Source organism: Phascolarctos cinereus, unplaced genomic scaffold (assembly GCF_003287225.1).
Source record: "Phascolarctos cinereus isolate Bilbo 61053 unplaced genomic scaffold, phaCin_HiC Scaffold_5;HRSCAF=322, whole genome shotgun sequence".
NCBI classification, from domain to species: Eukaryota; Metazoa; Chordata; class Mammalia; order Diprotodontia; family Phascolarctidae; genus Phascolarctos; species Phascolarctos cinereus.
Genome location: NW_027555958.1, coordinates 425924481 through 425946657, shown reverse-complemented (window position 1 = coordinate 425946657; position 22177 = coordinate 425924481). Strand labels below are relative to the sequence as shown.

The following is a 22177-nucleotide window of genomic DNA, read 5'->3' as shown; positions in this document are numbered from 1 at the left end:
CATGTTAATAAGAGATTAACTTTATTCTTTTGGCCTCAGAAGGCAGAGCTAAGAGTGGAGGGAAGAGGTTACAGAAAAGTCAGCTTCAGTTGGATGTAATGAAAACTTCATCACTAAAGCTATTTGAAAATGAAATGGTTCACCTTCAGATGTACCTTGAGATATTATAGGAATCATCACTGGAGCACTTCAAGAGAATGTTGGACAACTACTTATCAGAAATATTACAGAGGAGAGTTCCTTTTCAGGTATAGTATAGTATAGATAATATAACATTTGAAGCTCTTTAGGGTCTCAGATTCAAAGATTTTATGAATAAGTGACTTTTCCAAGGTAACATTAGGAGTTAATGGTGGAATCTGGCCTAGAACTCAGGTGCCCATATCCCTCACTTTCAGAGAATCAGAGATCTTCTGTCCCCCAGCCTTGTCTCTCTTTTTAGGGCAGGGCTAACTCATTATCAAGGGGTATAGGGATTTGTAGATTTACCCAATCAGAACAACTGACAGGCTTACCTCCTTTTTTGAACTAGATATATTTCAGTGAGCCCTATTCTACAGAGAATGAACCCTCCACAAAACAGGCTTGGGTACTCTATGTAGGGTTTTAATTCTTATAATTAAATTACTAAGGAAATAAATAGTACATGGTACTAAAAGAAAAACACAAACTAAACACCTGCTGGGTGGCTGCATACTCACCATTCTTCCTGACCCCAGAAGTCCTCAGGCAGAATGACAGAAGAGCCCTAGAATTCTAAGAAGTGCACAGTTGGAGTCCTCCTTTGAACAGGAAAGGAGTGCAAGCAACTCCATTTCCATAGTGAGTTACACTCATGCTTCTACTTTAGCTAGTTTGATGAAGACACAAAAACTTTGGAGGCAATCATTCCAGGGCATAGAACTCAGGATGCAGACAGCATGGTGCAGGGGAAATGATGCTGGGTTTGGAGTTGGAGAACCTAGTTCCAATCCTGCCCTGCCATTTTCCTCTGTGACCTGTGGTGAGTCACAATCTCTCTGGGAATCCATTTCCTCCTGTGTGAATGAATGGCTTAGGCTAGATAGGTTGCAAAGTCTTTTCTAGCTCTAAATCTGTGAGTCTATCATCAATGCAGATAGGCACTCATGTATGTTGGGCTTTTCCCACTGTTAGCTCTCCTGTTACTGACAGGGACCCTCATCTGCTTTGGGTCTTGTCTTGCCCATTATGATTCAAGAGGAGTAGAATGAGTAGACAGCCCCATCAAAGGGCAGTGTTACTGTTGTTCCTCTTTGAGTCACTCTTTGACTTTCTCCTACATCTGTGGCATCCCAGACTATCTGTTGCTACTCCCTAGCCAAAGCTTTACCACTTCAGGGCAGATTAGGAGCAGACAGAACAAGGGGGTGGAGGAGTGCTACTACACTATGAAATGGAGTTAGACTAGATGACCTCTAAAGTCCCTCCATTTCTTAAATCCCAGGATCCTATGAGCCAAGATCTACCAAAGACAAGACAGAATGTTATAATAAAAGGTTGGAGAGCCCTAGGTTACAGTCTTGTCTTTATTCATTAACTAGCTGGGTGATTTGGGACAAATCACTTGACCACTTTAGCCCTTGATTTTCTGTTCTTCAAAACTGGGGGGTTGGGTTAGATGACCTCTAAGGTCCCTCTGCAGCTGTGATTCCCACTTTTCCTGGAATAAGATGGATTGAGTAGAGTGACTAATATAGAATCAAGATCAAACATTAACTTGGAGATCATTTTTTTAAATTATGAAGTTTTAAATCCACAGGGAGGTGTTTTCTGTCTTTTCTCTCTTCTTTTCTCTGCCGTAATGGAATCTAAAATAGAAGAGGTAGGCTTCATTTATTCAAACTGTACCCAGCTAGCAATTTATAGCAATCCCTGAACAAACACAGTATATGGCAAATCTCTAAACACAGATCAGAGAAGATGCATTTCTCTTTTCCTGCTGGGCCTAGATAAGCCAAAAAAAAAAAGTGGGGGAGGGAAAGTTGAAAGGAGGAAAACAAAGCATTTGTTTAAAATAAGGAACTAGCCTTTGCTATGGTACTGTGTGATTAGAAAAAAGCTTTTCCCTACAGGTACTCAGGTGATAAATCACTTCTAGAAGATGAGAGCCAAGGAGAGACAGCCTGAGTACAGGCATGAGGATTTTTCATCTCTCCTAGGGGTAGAGACAGATTCAATTTTTTACCTCCATGGGATCCTTTAGCAATGCCACCATCATTGCCAGAAAAGGTACATTGACGAATTTATTCACATGGTTTTAGGTTTTGAGGACTTTTTTATTCTGTTGATAATCAGGATCATGCTTAGGAAAATTTTCCATTAGCCTCATTGATCTGTGGTGCCATGTCATTTCCTTTTCTTTGTGATTCTCTCTTCCCTCTTTGCACCAGGCTTTGCCAGGAAGCCAGTGCTTTGGATGTCCAAGAGCTTTCTCCTTCTAGAGTATAAATTCCTTAAGGATAGGAGCTAGTTTCTTAATTATATCTGTATTTTGTATAGTACCTAGCAGTTAGGTGGTGCAGTGGTTAGAGAACTGGTCCTAGAATTTTGTAGAATGACCTCAGACATTTACTAATGATGTGACATTGGGCTCTGATTGCCTTAGTTTCCTCAACCATAAAATGAGGTTAATAATAGCACCTACCTCCCTGGATTGTTGTGAGGATAAAATGAGACAATATTCTGAAGTGCTTAGCATAGTACCTGGAACACAGTAGGTGCTATTAAATGTTATTTTCTTCCTTCCTTCCTTCCTTCCTAGCAAAGCTTGTATGAGAATAGTAGATATTCCCTACATGTTTGTTGACTTGAATTGAATGGCTGGAGCCAAGGGGGTGAGAGAAGGAGGGGAGGAATAGTTCTATCAGAGGAGTCTGGTCCCTGGCATTGAGCATTAATCAATGACAGGAGTACTAGATGAGAAATTCCCATCTGAATTGCAGAGGCCAGGAAAGAGAGAAGCAGATCTACCCTTTTGAGATAAGTGGGTACCCCTGATGTTACTCCATCTTTCATGCTAAGCCTAGAGGTTTAGCTTTAGACCGAACAGAAATTCTTGTCTCTAGAGGAAGATGCTAAAGGAATCCTATTGATCAAAAAGGCCAGCCCAAGCCCAGGTGAAATAGATGGCCCTTATCTGATAGGATTCAAGGAATATTCTTTGAAAGTCTTCTCTGGCCAGGAATGTCTTCCCCATCCACTGTTGTCACTCCCCTTATCTTGCCATGAAAATACCCATATTTGGTTTGACATTAGAATCACTCATGGGCAGTTCTTTGTTGTTAATGCTGTTGGTTTTTGGAGGGGAAGGGGCGTGATCTCAGGATTTGTGAAAATCCACATGTGTTCCTGGTAGCTGGTCCTTTCCCATTAACAGGTTGGTGTACAGTGACATCAAATTAGCAAGAAGGTCCAGAGAGGTGGAGACATAGGGACAGGTGAGTTTCCATTAAAGGGAGAATGATGGTAATAGGCACTGGGTGAGGAAGGCGCCAGGAGTTAGCCTGAAAAGAACCCAAAGTCACAGAGGGTAAAACAGAGTTGAAGATGCTTAGGGTAGATGCCTGGGGTCAGTGTGCAGAGGGCCAAAATGTTAAAATAAGAAAGAAATGTGTTTTATGGTGAGAATAAGGGAAATGTGTGTTCATGCAGAAGCCTCTGGGCTCAAATTTAACTACTTCCCTGATGTGCTCCTAGGAACATAGATCTGAAAAAACATAATGGTTTTCTAACAATGGAAACAGAGAAGTTATGTGACTTGACTAGTGTCACAAATCTTATAAACGTTAGAGTCGGGATTTGAACCCTAGTCTATCCCAACTCCAAGTCCATCCGTTTAGCTTTAGAACACACTACCTCTTTCGAGTAGCCATCCTTCTTAGTGGTGTTGGCTATAAAATATATCTTGAACATAAAAGTCCAATACATCACTTCTCCAATGGATCTGTGAGCATTTTCTCCAAGGATGGAGATCACTTTGTGTGGCTCTTGTCCACACAGGATCACTTTGGCAGCAAGGTAGTGCAGTGGATAGCACACTGGGTCTTGAGTCAGGAAGAACTGAGTTCAAATCCAAACCAAAACTCTTACTAGCTATATGACCCTGGACAAGTTGCTTAACCTCAGACCACTCAATTTCCTCAGCTATAAAATGGGGATGATAATAATAACACCTGCTTCCCAGAGTTGTTGTTCTGAACAAAGGAGATATTTGTAAAATATTAAACAGTTCATTGAACATAGTTGATTCTTAATAAATGCTTGTTCTTTTCCCCCTTGTCCATGTCATCCCATAAATCTATGACTGAGAATATGCCCAAAGTGTTGGAAGCCTTTGCCATAGTCCACACTGTGCAGATACTTTTAGAACAGGTGGGCTAACCATTGGTTATCCCAACCTCATTGGTACCTACTTTTTTCTGGTGATTTCCCAGATGACACCTTAAACAGTGCTTCTCCTGAGTAATTCCTTATTAATAACATGTGGCAGCCCACTCACAGCCTCCATGAAACTTTCCCTTGCCTTTTGGGTGCTCTGAACTTCAATTCTTCAGAGACGATGGTATTCCACGACTCATAGTCATCAATGTTTATTGACTTGACCTATACACTCAATGAAGGAGCATTATTTCATGCCACCAGCTTTATGTTTGACTTCACATAACTCATTCCATCTGCATCCACTTCAGACACTTTCCCCAAGGGCATCTAATTATGGCTCACATTTTCGTAGTATTTTACGAAGGATTTTCATTCTAATACCCCTATGAGGTAGAGAGTTAAAGCAATATTGCTTCCCCTTTTATAGAAAAGGGCATGGAATAACCTGCCTAAAGTCATACAAAGAGTGTCACAGCCAAGACTTCAAGTGTTCTATTACTTGCCTAAGATGAATAGGGAGATAATAAGAGCTTACCTTTGATGACTTCAGGTTACCAGGCCACATGAACTTCCCCCAAGAGTACTGAAAGAATGGGTAGGAATGATTGCCGAGTTACTGTCTGTGATTTTTGAAAGACTGAAAGAACAATTGAAGAGCCACAGGACTGGAGAAGGGCCTCTGTAATTTTCTTAAAAGGGGAGAGAGGAGAGCTAACAAGCCAGGCTTATGAGCTTGACTTTGATTCCTAGCAAAATTCTGGGATGTATTATCAAAGAAATGGTAAATGACCCTCTAGAGAAGGAAAAGGTGATTTCAAAGAGCCAGCTATAACTTCGTCAAGAATGGTTCATGCCATACTAACTCCTTTCTATCTTTTTCATTTTGATAGGATTACCAGACTGGTAACCAATAGAGCATTTGATTTTTTTTTCTTTTCTTTTTTTTTCACAAAAAATCTCCCAGCTGTCTGGGAAGGAGAGATGCAGTGATACTAGGAGAAATCTGAGTGATGTAAAAAACAAGAGATATAAATAAAGTTCTATTAAATGTATAAAAAAGGAATGCAATACAGGCACATACCCAATGCGAAGGCATGGAGATAAGAGACAGAGCCCTCTTTGTCAGGAACAGAAAGAATGCCAGGGTGACTGGATGTATGGGAGGGAGAGTAATTAATGTCCAATGAGGTTGGAAAACTAGGTTGGGGCCAGGTTGTGCAGGGCTTTAAAAGCAAAACAGAGATGTTTTTATTTGATCCTATGGGAAATAAGGTGCCAGTGGAGTTGACTGAGTAGGGGAGTGACAAGGTCAGATCTTACAGAAAGTCACCTTGGCAGGAGTATGTGTGATGGTCTGGTGTTGGGACAGACTTGGGGTAGGGAGGCCAAGGAGGGGGCTGTTGTAATAATCTAGGCAAGAAACTTGGAAAATGACGTATGTGGGGTGAGACAGAGTGAGGAGTCCAGGATAATGTTTGGATTATGAAATTGAGACACTGGAAGGATGGCAGTGCTTTCTGTTCTGAGTGTTCCATTTTAGAATGGACCCATAAGAGGGCAACCATGAGGGCATGTGAGGATTGCTTGAAGGACCTGAGGATGTTTTATTCAAAGAAGAGAAAACTTATGAAGCGAGGTGATGGATGTTTTCAAGTATTTGAATGACCATTTGGTAGAAGAGATATTCTGCTTGTTCTTTCAGACACTATTAGAAGCAGGAGCAGCGGGCACAAATTACAAAGAGTCAGGGTCTCCTGGATTTGATGAAAAGAAAACCATATCCAATAAGACGGGCTGCTTCTGGAGGTAATGGCTACCATTGCTGAGGGTCTTCAAACAGAAGTCAAATGGCCTTTGGTCAGGTATCTGGATCACATGTAAGTTGGATTAGATGACTTAAGTTATCTTGTCCAACTCTACAATTCTACAATCTCTTCATCTGATAGATGGACATACTAAGGCCAAGGTTCTGTTCTATTCCCTTATGGAATTATTTGTCTAGCAAGCTATAGCCATAGCTGAATCTTAAAGACCTTGAGCAAATTGTATCCTGTATGCTTCAGGCATAACCTACAAGGAAGGATTCTAAAATTTGTATCTGAGGGTTATCAACACACTCAAATGCCTTCTTGTTGTGCAGTTGATTCTATCTTATCTGACTCTTCATGACCTTGTGGCCTATAATGTCCATAGGGTATTCTTGGCAAAGATACTGGAGTGGTTTGCCATTTCCTTCTCCAGTGGATTAAGGCAAACAGATGTTAACTGACTTGTCCAGGGTCACACAGCTAGTGAGTGTCCGAGGCCAGCTTCGAACTCAGGTTTTCCTGACTCCAAGTCCACTGGGCCACCTTGCTGCCTCTTTTTAAATACCTTACCACTATGGCATTTTTAGAGTGTCTTATTTAAAACCAGAAACATTTAAAATTCAACTTTAATTGGTTTTGAATGGTTCATCCCTGCAGAAACATGACAGCATATGTGCATGAACCTTGGGGTTGGGTTCCATAAATGATCACAAGAGTGTCTTGCTTTCCTTGCTTACCCTCTAGCTCTGCTTGTCCACTCACAATTAATTCCCTAGATGTCTCAGGGCTTTTGTGGGCCTTAGTGGTAAAGCATGCATACCCAACCACACCCACGCATGGGCAGGAGCCAACCTTAAATGTGGGCACACACACACACACATACCTGCTGTTGATAAAGGGCAGCAGATTGTTGTGGAGGGCTAGGACTATTTTTAGCCATCCAGGAGATGTTACTACACTACACGTCAGCCTCCTTCCCAATTCTGCGCCAAGAGTGGGTGGGGGGGATGTCTCAGGAGCCATCGCCACAGAGACGGCTGACTGAACATGTTCTGTGTGCGTGAGCAGAATGCAACCTGTAGTAGCTCACTTAACCTGATGAGTCCCAAGGGAGAGGAAAATCCCCTGTCATAAAGCAATGGTTCTCTTCTTTGTCTTTCTTTCCTGTATTTGTCATCCCAGGACAGATCTTTGCTTATCTTTACAATCAGCCTTGATCACTGTGCCTCTCCTGTGCCGCTCTGCTCCATCGAGTTCCATAACCCCCTTTTCCACCAGAGCCTTCTGTACTTCCTAAGTCCCCCAGTTCACTGGCCCCTGAGTAACAAAGGTTCCCACAATATGATCACTGTTTACTGTCCATCTCTATCTTGTCCTGGAGCAGAACCCTTCCTGACAGTACACTAGAAATGAGGGAGGTCAAAGGGAGGTTTTGTCTTTTTATTTTAGAGATTATGTGGGTTTAAAAATAGGGAAGCTAAGAGTTCAATTTGGTACATGTTGAATTTGAGATATCTCTAGGACTTCCAGTTTGAAACATACAGTAGAAAACTGGTGATGTGGGACTAAAGCTCAGGGGAGATTGGGGTTGAATATAAAGGTTTGTGAGTCATCTGCATAAGATGATAATTAAATCCATGAGAGCTAATGAGGTTACTGAGAGATGATGAAAGTGTAGAAAGGAAAGAGAAAAAGGCTTAGGATAAAATGTAGGGGACACCCACAGTTAGTGGGCATACTATGAAAGGTGAGACAATAGAGGAGACAGACAAAGAGTATTCAAATAGCTAGAGAGATCAGCTAGGTGGTCCAATAGATAGAGTGCAGGGCCTGGAGTCAGGAAAACCTGAGTTCAAATCTGACCTCAAACACTTACTAGCTGTGTGACCCTGGACAAGTCATTTAACCTTGGTTTATTTTAGTTTCCTCATCTGTAGAAAGAATTGGAGGAGGAAATAACCAACCACTCCAGTATCTTTGCCAAGAAAACACCAAATAGGGTCATGAAGAGTCGGGCATGACTGAAAAATGACTGAACAAGAGGGCTGCATCTATGAAGCATGTGAAGTATGGCTCAGCCAGACATCTTTTCACCAGACATTTTGCCTCTGTATAGGTATTCTTGCCACCAGCACTGCAACCCCTTTTCCAGTTCCCATACCATAATCAAATCAATATTCTCATTCCTGTTCAAATGTCATTCGACTTCCTTCTGATTCAATCTCCATCTTGTGATTTCCCAGACCAAGGCACCCTTCCCTGACCAAGCAGACCAGTGTTATCTCTTTTAGAATATAAGCTCCTTGAGAGCAAAGACTATCTCAATTTTGTATTTGTGTCCTTAGGATTTAGTGTGGTCCCTGGTATAAAGTAAGTGCTTAATAAAGGATCTTCTTTTCTTCCTTCCTTCCTTCCTTCCTTCCTTCCTTCCTTCCTTCCTTCCTTCCTTCCTTCCTTCTTTCCTTCCTTCTTTCCTTTTTTTCTTTCCTTCTTTCCTTCCTTCCTTCTTTCCTTCCTTCTCTGTCTCTCACTCTCTCTCTGTCTCTCTCTCTCTCTCTCTCTCTCTCTCTCTCTCTCTCAGCCTTACCTTCTTACCTCATTTCCTATTTTTGCTTCCTGGTCAGACACCTCAAAGACAATTTCCCTGATGTCCATTCATACAAATGTCTAGGTAGGAGACAGTTTTCAGAAGTCCCGCTTCCTTACTTGATAGGCCAGCTTCATTTGCCTGGTCCTACAATACTATGGCTGAAGTTTCTTTATTCCAATTCTCAATAGAATCTAACCTCTACTTTCAAGATCATCTTTATGGAAAAAAATGTGTTCTAAATAAATAACTTAAAAACAAGTCCCTCATAAGTTGGGAAGTGCCTATACTTCTTCCTTCTTTCCTGCTGGTTTCCAATCTAATTTTTTTAGTTGGAGTTTAAGTGAGGAATGGCAGTTCTGAAGTGAGGTGGAAGTGTTCTTGGATCATGACTCATTTTGAGACAATTTACCAGGAGCTCATTATAACTCAGGGGCTGGGGAACAAGGAAAACATCCTCACAAAAGGCTCCTGGTATTATAAGGAGAGAGATGCCTGATATCTCAATAGGTACATGGGTATATTATTTGAGCCTCAGCATAACTGAATTTTATGGTAATAAAAACCTTGGTGATGGGTTTGCTTCTTCCCTCTGCTGCAAAAACCCCTTTTTGATTCTGCTTGTCTATACCTACTTCCTTGGATAGATCCCCTACCTTCTCTGTGAACACCTTTTGTATTTAGCCAAGCTGTACACATATTAAGTGTACCTTTCCTGGGAGTCAGCTGATTTTTTATTGTTTGTCCTTTGCTTTTGAAGAGGACCAATGACATTGGAGAGGGTGTCTTGACTTGTGAATTGGATTTAAGTGAGGCAGAGTTGCACAAAATCGTTAGCCTCACTCTCTTCCAAAGCATTGATGTCTAGTGGCAAGACAAAAGTCAAGATAACTGGTGATGACTCAGGATGCAGTGGATGACCTTGGTCTTCGATATCTCATTGAGCTCTAAGCTCTGCATGGTGCCTGCTTCAGCTGCCTTCGTGGCCTTTGGAAGAAATTATTCTCTCCATCCCATTCCACTGGGGAAAGTCTTCACATGCTTGCAGTAGACACCCCCTTAACGCACCCATGGTTTTGAGGCCTTTCAGTTACCCTCAACCTAGTTTAGCCCATCTTCTGAGATGTGTACAGGGTGTGGCTGCTGCACATGCAATAGCTTCTTGGAGCTACAGATGAGATTTGAGTGCCAGGTAGACACCAAAGATGGATGAGTAGCTCTGAAAAAGCCTCAGCAAGCTCTCATATTAGAGGTGCTGTCCTCTCTGAACACTCCATACTCCTTGAGTCAGCTGATATTACAGAGGCTAAAGAATCCATATGAATGTGTGCAGGAGATCTTGGAGCCCACAGTTCTCACCAGTCCATAATAGTAACATTAGATCCATTTTACAGATAAGCCTGGGGAGGGTGAGGTAATTTTCCCCAGGTCACTAAAGAAGGAAACAGAGCCAAGATTTGAACCTAGATCCTTTGGCTTCAAACTGAACATTCTTCAACTCCACTACTTTATCTACACAATGAATATTAATAAAATTTTTCACTCAGTCCCCCAATTACCTTTTTGGGAATTGAGAGATTACTAAGATTTTTCCATCTCTTTCACTGGTTCTTCTTTCTCCCTATGGCCCCTATGCCATCAGGATGCTACATGAGAATATGGGGCAGTCATTCTAATCTAGAATTGTGAAAGGGATTTTAGAACCAAATTTTGAGCTAAAATGGAGGTTGGAATAAACTATTTCAACTCTCTCATTTTACAGATGATGAAAATGAGGTGAAGTGATTTGCCCCGATTCATACAGGTAGTAGTGGCCACCCTAGGTCTTGTATGCGAATCCACTACCTCCAAATGCAGCACTCTACTACAATTTTCTTTGGAGAATGAAGTTTTGATGCTGGTGACTGCATCTCCCTCTTTCCCCAAAGTATCTGATTCTTCCTGTTTTTATCTGCTGCCTGGGGGTGGAGGAGGATGGCTAAATAAGTCCCCAGACTATTTCCTGCAGCTCAGATACATTGGCATCCTTAATGGGCTATGAATAAAATGCACAACTTGCTAAGAACTACATAGTTCTTAGACTGTCTCCAAACTTCCTATGGCTCATACTCTCTTCCCTCTTCCTGACTCTCTTGGGCTGCAGAAGGGTCTTCAAGATTGTGTAATTTAAGTTGAAGGAACTGGGGATGTTCATCCTGGAGGCTTCAGTATGTTAGCTGGCTTCTAGCATTCAAAAAGATGTAACATGGAAGAGGGACCAGATTTGTTCTTCTTGGCTCTAAAGAACAGATTTAATAGTAATAGGCATAAGCTCCAGAAAGGTAAATGTAGGCTTGCTTCAGAAAAAAAAATATAGAACAATTTAAAATTAGAGTGAGCTTTTGAGAGAGAAGATGTTTTCCCCCCTCACTGGACCTCTTCAAAAAACCCCAAAAAACAAAAGGATGGTTGACCACCTAATTGGATTTGTTATAGGAAGTATTTTTGGGGGGAAGAGTATTGGTTACTTGGGCAGCTAGGTGGCAGCGGATAGAATGCTGGACCTGGAGTCAGGAAGTCTCACCTTCATGAGTTCAAATCCAGTCTCAGACACTTACTAGCTGTGTGACCCTGGGTAAGTCACTTCACCCTGTTTGCCTCAGTTTCCTCATTTGTAAAATGAGCTGTAGAAAGAAATGGCAAACCATTCCAGCGTCTTTACCAAGAAAACCCCAAATGGGTCACAGAGAATTGGACTCTATGGAGATGACTGAATAACAACAATAGGGGACACATAATTCTCTCACTTAGTTGAAGAAGTAGATCTTCTTGTCGGCTAGAAATCAATCCAGGGTTTTCCTGTTGACACAATTTTCTACCAACTCCCCCCATTCAAAACCCAATAAAAACAATACCAAGAAATAAGTGGAGAAAACTCCCAGAGCTGACTACATTAAATTTCCTTTTAATCAGCTTTTCTTTTTCTGGGACACGTGCATACTAGGTCCTGTGTCGACTGCAGAGGAAGGTGACTCAGACTGGGGCTTGTCCACAACAAACTCTCCTGGGCATAAGCCTATTGAGATCACTTTTTTCCTAGCTTGCCTGTGGTTTCAGTAAATGCATTAGGGAAGGTGCTAATTACATATGATTTACCTGGAGAGAGCTCCTGCCTATTCTAGAAATTCTCAACTATCTGAAGAAACTGGTTGGTTCCCAGGAGCCGAATATAGCTGACACGTGGCAGGGCCCTTTCCCAATGTCCTCAACAAAGTAAATAACCATTCAAGAAAAGGGAGGTGGTGAGCCTTAGGGGAAACAAAAGTAGACTGAGAATTGGACCTTAGTACCAAATGCCACCAACCAGTTGTTTAGTGAGTGAGTCACTTAATTTGGAGAGAGAAAGGGAAGCAGTCTGGTTTAGTGGATAGACTGCTGAACCTGGATTCAAATTCTACCTCAAATCCTTACGAGCTGTGTGATCCTGACTGGGCAAATCACTTAATCTTTCCAGGCCTCAGTTTCCTCATCTGTAACATGGGAGTTTTGTGCTAGATGGTATATGAAGTTCCTTTAAGCCCTAAATCCATTGGACTATGGACTTCTCTGGGCCTCAGTTTCCTCGTATGTTGGAAAGCTCCCTCTAAATAAGCCTTAGCTCTCAGCCTTGAGCTAGGTGGCACAGCAGATAATGTCAGTCCTGAAGTCAAGAAGACTCATCTTCCTGAGTTCAGATCTGGCCTTAGACGCTTTCTAGTTGCATGACCCTGGGCAAGTCACTTGACCTGTTTGCCTCAGTTTCCTCATATGCGAAATGAGCTGGAAAAGGAGATGGCAAACCACTCCAGTATCTTAGCCAAGAAAACCCTAAATGGAGCCATGAGTCAGACATAACTGCAACAACTCGACAACAACAAAAACCTATCCCTGAATCAACCTGGTACCGTATCACCAGGGTGTCCTAATTGGCAGCAGCTGAATTCCTTTGGCCCTTTTTGTAGCAGCCAGAAGTGACTTTAGAAGTCATCTAATGCAACTTCCTCCTATCATAGGAAACTGAGGACCAGAGGGCCCAAGTGACATGTTCATGCATCCGGTCAGCAGCAGAGGTGAGATTCGAATCCATGTTTTCCTGACTTTAAGACCAGCATTCTATCCACCTGTGTCTTCAAGGACATTCTTCATAAACATTATAGGGAGAATAGCACCTATACTAACTATGTTACAGAGATATTGTTATTATTATCATGTGCTTTGCAAACTGTAAAATGCTATGTAAAGGTAAGCCCTGAGTCTTGGTTATAGAGCTAACCATATCTAAGGCTTCAGGGTCGTTGTGAAGCAGGACAGATATCACCTTTATGAATCCGATGGATGCACTTGTTAAAAATCCTATTGTTCCCATGATATATACCCTAAGAACGTCAGAATGAAAAAGGCCTCATCTACAATCTGTAATGTGAATATTCCACTTTCCTCATATTGCTGTTTGTGAGAGAGATCTCTGACAGATGCTGCAGCTGTCTGCTGAGCTAGGTTCAGGGGCCCTCCACACCCCAGCCTCTCAGACAGCCTTCTTATTATCATCCATGACGCGCCTGTGCCTTAAGGGGGATGATTCAGATCTGGAGTTCTGCGGGAAGCTTCCATCCCTCCCCTGCCCCCTGTAGCATATAAATTCAGTCTAATGGCAGACCTCACCAAAGATGATTAATTTCCCTCGTTCTTTCCCAGACACACACCAGACACAAAATCAGGGAATTTTCATACATATCCAGCTCATCTCTTGGGAGGTTTCTGGAAATTAAACTTTCTCCCCTGCTGTGAGCCCTGACTCTGTCAGGGCTGCTTGGGAGGAAGCAGCTTTGCTAGGCAAACAGTCCAGGCCCACCCTGCACCTGGGCTGGATTAAAAGCAGGAATCCAAGCGTGATGCATGGGTGCCCTTTGCAAAGCAAACATCATGGGCCTGACTCCTGTGGTCACATTTAATGAAACGTGCATTCATCCTGGCTTTTGCTCATGATGAGCTCTGATCCCTACCCGCTTTCTGGGCTTAAGTGGAAAGATCACTGACCTTAGAGGCAGAAGTCCTGGGTTCAAGTTTCAGCAGCATTCATTATTGGCTATATGACCTTGGGCAAGCCATTTTCTTACTTCTTTAAGCCTCTGTTTTTTCATAGAAATGACAAGCAGAATAATACTTGCACCACTGACCTCACAGAGTTGTTATGACAGGGAATAGCTCTGTAAAATTTAAAATGCTATACATATATGAGCTCTCAGTTTTTTTTAGAGAGTAGGTCATGGCTACAGTGCCAGGCACAGGTCTTCAGAGCCACTGCAGTAGCTGTCAAAGTCAGAATAAAGGGGGTAGGGAGGAGAAGCGTTGTTATGAATCGCATTTTTACTCTGATTAAAAGTAATTTTGTGCCCTTGAAAAACACCGTAAGATGTTCAGAGACAAAAAGAAAGGTACCCAGTACCACAAGCTATTCATGTTACCACTTTTTGTCAACAAAGAACTAGAAATGAGAGAATTGCTAAACAAATTATGACACATGAATAGAATGGAATATTATTGCCTCATAAGAGCTGATCAAAATTCAGAAAACTACAACAATGTAAATGAAACAACAAAGAAAAGGGAAATTGAATGCTGTTTAATTATAATGATCAACCTTGGCTTCCAAGAACAGTTGGAAAAATGTATCCCTGGGGTCCTTCTTCATCGTGGAGGTGAGAGACTATGGATGTAGAATATAGCTAACATTTATAAAGCACCTACTATGTGCCAGGCACTGTGCTAAGTGCTTTACAAATATTATCTTAATATCTTCAAAATGATTTTAGAGAAGGTGCTATTATAACCCTCATTTTACAGAGAGGAAACTGAAGCAAACAGAGCTTAAGTGACTTGCCCAAGGTCATATAGATTTAAACTCAGGTTTAAACTTTGAGGCCAGATTTAAACTCATGTCTTTCTGACTGCAGGCCCAGCCCTCTATCGACATAGTACAGGCACTGTTGGACAGGGCTGATATGTTGTTTGGTTTTGCTGAACTTATTTTTTTCTCCTATTTTCTTATTGATTCTTTGTTATTAAGAATGGCTTTCTAGGTAAGGAAGATGAAGGCATATATTTGGAAATGAATGTAATATATAAATAAAAGATATCAATATAATTTCAAATTATATACTATGCTTTTTGAGAAACCTGGAGTATTTCATGTTCCGCTTATGTAATGCTTAGCAGATTACAAAGTGTTTTACTCCCAACAACCTTTTGAGGAGCAGGCAATGGGCCATTTTGCATTTTGCTAGTTCCCCAGTATGTAGGATAATACTGAATGGAATGGTATTGGATAGTATTAGAATGGATAGTACTGGAAACTGAATCTTTAAAACTGAATGATACAATCACATAGTTAAGAAAGATGCTTTTAGCCCTTACGAAAATCTTTAACAGCTTATAAAACTTGATCTATTCACGTAATAGTCAAGTTCTGGTATATTATTCACAAAAGTAGCAGCAAAGCATTTTCAAGTTACTTTCAGAAATAAGCTCGTCTTGTGTGGATAAGGAGCAAGACATTTCTTGATATTCAAATACAGAAATCTATGATAAAATGAATAGAAGTCTCATAGTTTATAGCAAGATTTCCAATTCCAAAGTACACATACTGATTCCAAAAGTTATATTTACATTGATCAGTACTTAGTTTTAACTTGAATGATTTCCTAAATACCAAGCTAGATATTACAATCAAACTCAATTACACTTTGGTTGTATCCCTGTACACACAAACTTTCCCCTTTTTCATGAGCCAGGAAAGGGTTAAGTGCCAGTCCAATTCCAAAGTGCAAACCTTGAAACTTTCACTGACGCAGCCCCAAACCTGTCTCTCTATAATCAGTGAAATGACCTTCTCTAGCTGTAAAACAATAAACTAGTCATGGAGGGGGAGGGGGGAAGAGGAGGGTGGTGATGGAAAGAACTTGACCACAGTTCAGAAATGCAAAGGAAGAGAACAAAATCTTCTAAAAATATACATTAGCTAACAAACACAGAGAGACGTATAAGCACGGATACAAGAAATACAAATAGACCAACAGCTTAGCAGCATTGAAAATTCCTTGCTAGCCTAGGCTTTAGATCTACAAATCAAGTTAAAATGCACATCTCTACCAATCACATAAATATCTGCAGGTTTCAGGGCCATATAGCTATAAAATTTAGCCTGAGGCAGTTGCCTTAGGGGGAACAAGGCCATCTTTGAACACATTAGCACCCATGGGGAACACACAGACACAGACAGAAACAAACATACAACAAAAATAACCCTAAACTTTTGTATTTCCAGTTCATACACATATATCTATATATCTTATCTTTTTAATTTATGCTGAGCAAGTTGGTCATCCAGGAGAACCAGGGCACTTACTTTTGATGTGCCCTCTTTGACTGCATCACATCAGCCAGCACACTAGAAATGGGGCCCCCTTCATCTTCTCCAAAGGCCCAATATAACAGGGCTCTTCCCAAAGCCCTCTTTGGCCGAGTCTTCCAGATAGGGTCAACTAAGCCCAGTCCTGTCCCAGCTAGGATAACCTTCATTCAAACATCCAGCCCACTTATCCAAGTCAGATTCTCAAATCCACTCTTAACCAAACATGGCTTTACCTTTGTCCCCTTTACTGTGGACAACCTGCTTTCTCTTGTAATGAGTGACTCAACCCAAAGAGAGGGGAGTCTGAGATGAGTGGAAAGGTGAAACTCTCCAAACCAGAAATCTGTTACAGGTAGGGGAAAAGTCCCCCCAAAACAAACATCATGCTCATACCAAGCCTGCATCTGAACCCTCTGGCCAGTCTGAGTCCCTTTTTCTCATCATAGCCCACCACTGCCACCAAATGTCAACAGGCAATCACAGTGTTTCAAGACTTATGTAAAAACGAGATTTATTGGAAGAGAAATGAATGAGCATGTGGAACCCAAAGGGTTCCCAGTCTTTATAGAAGTTTACATTTTTATAATAGCAGGACAAAGGGTGGAGGGTTTACTAGGAAAGGACATGACGTGGCAGGTGGAATGGTGCAGCAAAGGTGGGAAAAAAAGACAAGCCCACTACCCATGGAGATGAGCAAGGTGATGGATGCCTCTTCATTTTCCTTTGGGAACCATTAGACTATGAAGGTAGGAGGATCTGCTTACCTGCAAAGAACCCCAGCTGCAAAAGTGTTATCCCAGGCTGGCGCAGGCTGGCTGGCTCCTGTCTTGCCTCCCAAGGACACACAGGGAGTCCAGCGTGGGGTGCAACAACAAATTACATCAGCTCAGGGAAGGCTTCATTCTTGACATGTTCAGGGCCTTCTGCATGGTCTGGGTCCAGTATTTCTGGAAAATATGGCAACTCAAAAAGATAAGTTCAGGGGACCTCTTAGCAGCCCTCAATAAGCTTAAACTCTCAATCTCAGCCAGTGAAGAGGCAGGTAGGGCAAAGCTTCTCTGTTGCTCCCAGTTGGAAATAGACAGGGTTTTTAGCCTGCACTTTTTCAACTCATGAGTTTTCTTTGAATGTAGCCTGCTCTGTCTCCTCCAAATGGGGCCTGGATTGAGGAAGTAGGAAGACACCAATTTGGCTTTGATGTTGGGTCATTCAGATTAGGCTCCTTCAACTCTAAATTTCCTATTCTTTTGCTTTCACCCAAGTGCATTTAATTTCATTTCTCTCTTTAACTTCATGTCATTCTGAAGAGTTTTCGCAACTGTAGGAGTAGGCTGCATAGCTATTGAATCTCAGCCAAGACAATTGGTGAGGGGAAAGTCACATTAGCAGGATACCATCTTATCTCTCTTTTCATATCCTGACTCAGCACCTTTTAAATCCCTCCACCCTGGCTTCCTTTGTTACTCTTACCACCATGGGCCTCTCTTTGGTTGTACTCACCCTAAGAGCTCATGAAGAGGGACAGGAAGGTCACATTTGGAATGCCCTCCTTTTACCTCAGTCTCTTAGAATTCATACCTCCCTTCAACACTCAACTCAGGTACTACTTCCAAAGGGAAGTCTTTCCTCCTGATGTGCCCCCTGTCCTATTGTTAGCGCTCACCCCCTCCTCAAATTAGCTGTATTTGAATAGCTGTATATATCTCTGCTCTCCCAAGAACACAAGCTCCTTGAGGTCAAAGATTCTTTCCTTTATGTCTTCGTGTGCACAATGCCCAGCACAGTCCCTTGTATCCAGAAGGCACTTAACGAATGTGTAATGAATTGAATTTTTGAATTGAACTAGTTTTATAAACTAGACTTTTAGCTTCCTTTTGTAGAGGTCTTCTTACTCTACCAGGGATCTATAACCCCTGGCATATATATGTATATGTGTCCCACAGGGTCCTGTAGTACTTGCTTTTGAGAGCCATTCCCTGGGGCTAACCTGGTTCCCCCACCAATAGAAACCATGTGGCCATGTTGTCTCCCCTTCCTCTTCTACATCCCAGATGCAAAGGATAAAGATGGTCAACAGACAGTTTCCCCACCCTGGACGTCAGGAAAACAGGAGTCAAAATTCAAGTGACCCGATTTAGAAGAGCTCTTGGCCCCTGCAGACTGGACTTTGGGTGCTTACTTATCTTTTCAGGGCTGAATCCAGTCTTTGACAGCACATATATAATAATAACTCACACAGCTATAGCTCTTTCAGCAAGGGCAAATGGCTGCCAAAGGCAGAGCCACACCTGTGCTTGATCCTAGCAGATGCAGTCTTAAAGCAAGGTTGCTGCATTGGAGGTGACACCTTCCCGGATCTAGAGAGACAGGGTTATTGTGTGGGTGGTTTATCCTTTATTCTCAAAGAGGACCATGACATCAGAAAGACGATGCCATGACTTGCAGATGAATTGGATTATGATGAGGGAGGGCTGTGCAAGGTCACCAGCCTCACCTTCTCCTCCAGAGCCATTTGGGTCCAGTGGCCAGACATAGATCAGGACAACTGGAGATGGCCCAGCAGGGAGAGGGGAGTGGGAGAAATGGGGAGAGATGGGGAGAGTGAGAGGAGTCAGCTTACTTTCTGAAATGTGTATAGAGTGTTTTCCTTCTTCCTTTCCTAATTATTTAGGTCCTAATCAACTTGTTTTACTTTAAGAATGCATCTTTCTTGTTTGTTATGCTTGCCTGGCATAAACTGAATTTAGATAATCTTTGAGGTTCCCAGGTGGGAGAGGCTTAAGCTGAGTAAGGTATGCTTATCATACAATATACACCACATCAGATCCAGTAGTTCATGTGAATGCATAGTTGAATGGAATGCAAAGCTCCAATGATACCACCTGTGATTCTGATCATTTTACATCTTCCTCTATTTCTTGAAAATTGAACCCGGAGTATCTTCAAAATGGATTTCTTCTTTGGGTACTTGGTCTCATCCAGCCACACATTCTAACTTCACACATTGTTAAATGCCATTTACACTTCTTTACTACAGAATTAGATAAAGCCATAATCGACTCACATGGGAAAACAGATGGGCAAGAAAAAAACAAGAGGAATTCTTGGCCTTTTTTTTTTCTTTTTAAGAATTATTGAAGGGGTTTTACCCTACCAGATTTCAAAATGCTTTATGAAGTAGTAATTGCAAAATCTGTTCCTGGTAAAAAATAGAAAAATAGATCAATGCAACAAAATAGGGAAACCATAAATAGAATTTAATATTGATAAGAGATTAGTGCATTCCTTGGGTGGGGGGGAATCATTATTTAATAAAAGTTGGAAACACTGAATAGCTGTATGGTAAAAAAAATGGGTTTATATACTGTAATAATCTCCAACTGGATAAAGAATCTAAATCTAAAATGTTTTAAAGACTTTAAGAAAAATGAATCTCTATTGTAAAGAAGAGATAAAATTTTATTGAACAAATGAAATAAATTATCAGAGACAGAATCAATGGGTTTGTGTACTGAAGGAATTAATTAAATGATTTTTTCATGACAAAGCACACAGTCTTCAAAATAAAATTAAAAAAAAAACAGGAAGAAAAAACCATTTTCAATAAATAAGCCTGGTAAAAACCCGACATCAGAATCTATAAAATATGGCTAGGAATTTTTAATAGTGTTCCTATCTCTGTGAGGTCTGTGAGGCTAAATGGTTACGTGTCGGTGAGGATGCAGAAGGCATTTCAGTTCAGGTAGGGGCTGGACTACACGGCCATCTGTGTTCTTTTAAAATTCAGAAATTCCATAAGCATTACTCAGTCCAGAAAAGAAAAATGGCCTGAGCACATAAAAGGCAATTTTTTTGAAGGAGGAATTGCAGACTGTAATTACCCCTTAAAAAGCTATGCAGATTCTCTAGTAATCAGAGAAATGCAAATGAAAACAACTTTAAGAGATGATCATGCTGATTTGATACTATACCAATCAAAGTAATAGTGGGAAATTTCATAGAATTAGATAAAAAAAAAGCCATAGCTGAATTCAACAGAGAGAATACTCCCAAGATTAATAGCAAGAGAAACTATGAAAAACAATAACAACAATAACAGCAAATCTACAACCACCAAGGGGTAGGAACTATGCCTTGACGCAGGGAACTCGGGGAAGAGGAAATGTTACCTTTTCTGGAAATTGTAATATTAGAGAATGATCTAGATATAATCATATGAGAATGATCTCATTGAGAGAGCATCTGACTTGAATTGTGTAACATTAGGCCGTGAGTATCAGAGGTAGTACTTGAATTCAGCTCTTCCTTGCTTCAAGGCCTGCTCTCTATCCACTACAGTACAGCTGCTTCTGAGTCATCAAACTGACCCAAAAAATGGCAAAAAACCCCAATGAAGTTCAATTTTTCTTGGTTGAAGGTGGGAGATAGGAATCTTCCATGCCAGTGAAGGTGGGATAGAACAACATATATTCTGAACACAACTCAATCTTTTTTTTGGGGGGGTGGGGAAGCTGAATATGGCGTTCATTGATTTTCTTTTAATTTTTCGTGCCCAATTTTTTTCTCCTATCTCCTTATTTCTCCTGGCATCCTTCTTCATCCCTTAAAATGATTTTCAATGCTTTATTTTAGTCTACATTCTTCTCTTGCTACTCCATTTATCTTTTCTAATAATAAGAATACCTGGTATTTATACGGTACTTACAGATTTGTGAAGCACTTTAAAAACACAATCTGGTTTTATTGTCATAATAATCCTGAAAAGTAAGCACTGTTATTAGGATCCACTTCACAGATTAGAAAGAAAAAAAAAACTTAAGCAGATACAGGCTAAGTGATTGTTCTTTCTTTTTTTTTTTTTGGCTAGGCAATGGGGTTAAGTGACTTGCCCGGGGTCACACAGCTAATAAGTGTTATGTGACTGAAGCCAGATTTGAACTCAGGTCCTCTTGAATCCAGGGCTGGTGCTCTATCCATTGAGCCACCTAGCTGCCCCCAGGGTAAGTGATTGGCCCAGGCTCATACAGCTGCTCAGTGTCAGAGGCCAGATTTGAACTTGGGTTATCTTGACTACAGATGCAGTACCCTCTTCACTGTGCCACCTAGTTGTTTCTTCCTGATAAACTAAGCTCACCACCATCAGTGACTGTATCATTTCCAATGTGTAAACAAGCACTTATTAAGCACCTACTGTGTGGCACTGTGCTAGGCACTAAGGATATAATGAAAAAAAATAATGCCATCCCTCAAGGCATTTACATTCTACTGACTTATGACGACTTTTCTGGGTGAAAGTGATGTGGCACTGGATGGCCTAGCATCTCTTCTGAAATTTAAATGAACCACAGGAGGCAATCTATCATTCTGAAAAAACAGTGCTGGATCTAGAGTAAGAAGACACGAATCCAGCTCTGACACTAGCCGTGTAATGGTGGTCAAGGTGCTTAATTTCTTTAAGTCTCAGTTTTCTCACCTGCAAAATGGGTATAATTATACTTACACCAGCCTATCTTTCAGTGTTGTTATAGGGAAAGTATTTTGCAGATCTCAAACACTATAGATATGTAAGCTATTGTTATCCTAACTGAGACTTTGTGGATCCATTGGGCTGTCATGTTGTACCTTTTGTCCTGTCTCTGGTGCCTGTGCTCAAGAGGGAAGGTTGAGGCGGACAATTTAGGAGGCAGAGAAAACTGGTCCACATCACTGAGCAACCAGGAAAAAGAAAAGATACAGAGAGGAATTTGGGGGGTTGATATGGAAGACCAAAAGCTGTCTAGGATGAACTGGATACATTCATTGTAAAGCTTAAACCCCAAGATATCCCCTTAACCAAGCAGAGAAACCACTAAGATGCCCAAAGGGCCCTTTAATTTAAGCAAACTCTTATAAGATCCATGGCTAAATAGATTCCAAACCTTCCCCTCCAACCCCTCCCCAAACAAATCAATA

General features: G+C 41.3%; 1 long non-coding RNA gene across 2 annotated transcripts; it reads right to left on the bottom strand.

The window, feature by feature from the left end:
* Positions 1 to 1733: 1733 nt before the first annotated feature.
* LOC144457439 (uncharacterized) lies at positions 1734 to 18588 on the bottom strand. 2 transcript variants are annotated; one of them, XR_013486743.1, is made up of 4 exons: positions 18514 to 18588; positions 16990 to 17172; positions 4937 to 4984; positions 1734 to 1829 (listed from the first exon to the last, which is right to left on the bottom strand). It is a non-coding gene; the product is annotated as an uncharacterized LOC144457439 (long non-coding RNA). The 2 variants fall into 2 exon arrangements; XR_013486742.1 differs by having other exon boundaries at positions 18461 to 18576.
* Between the last annotated feature and the right edge of the window lie 3589 nt (positions 18589 to 22177).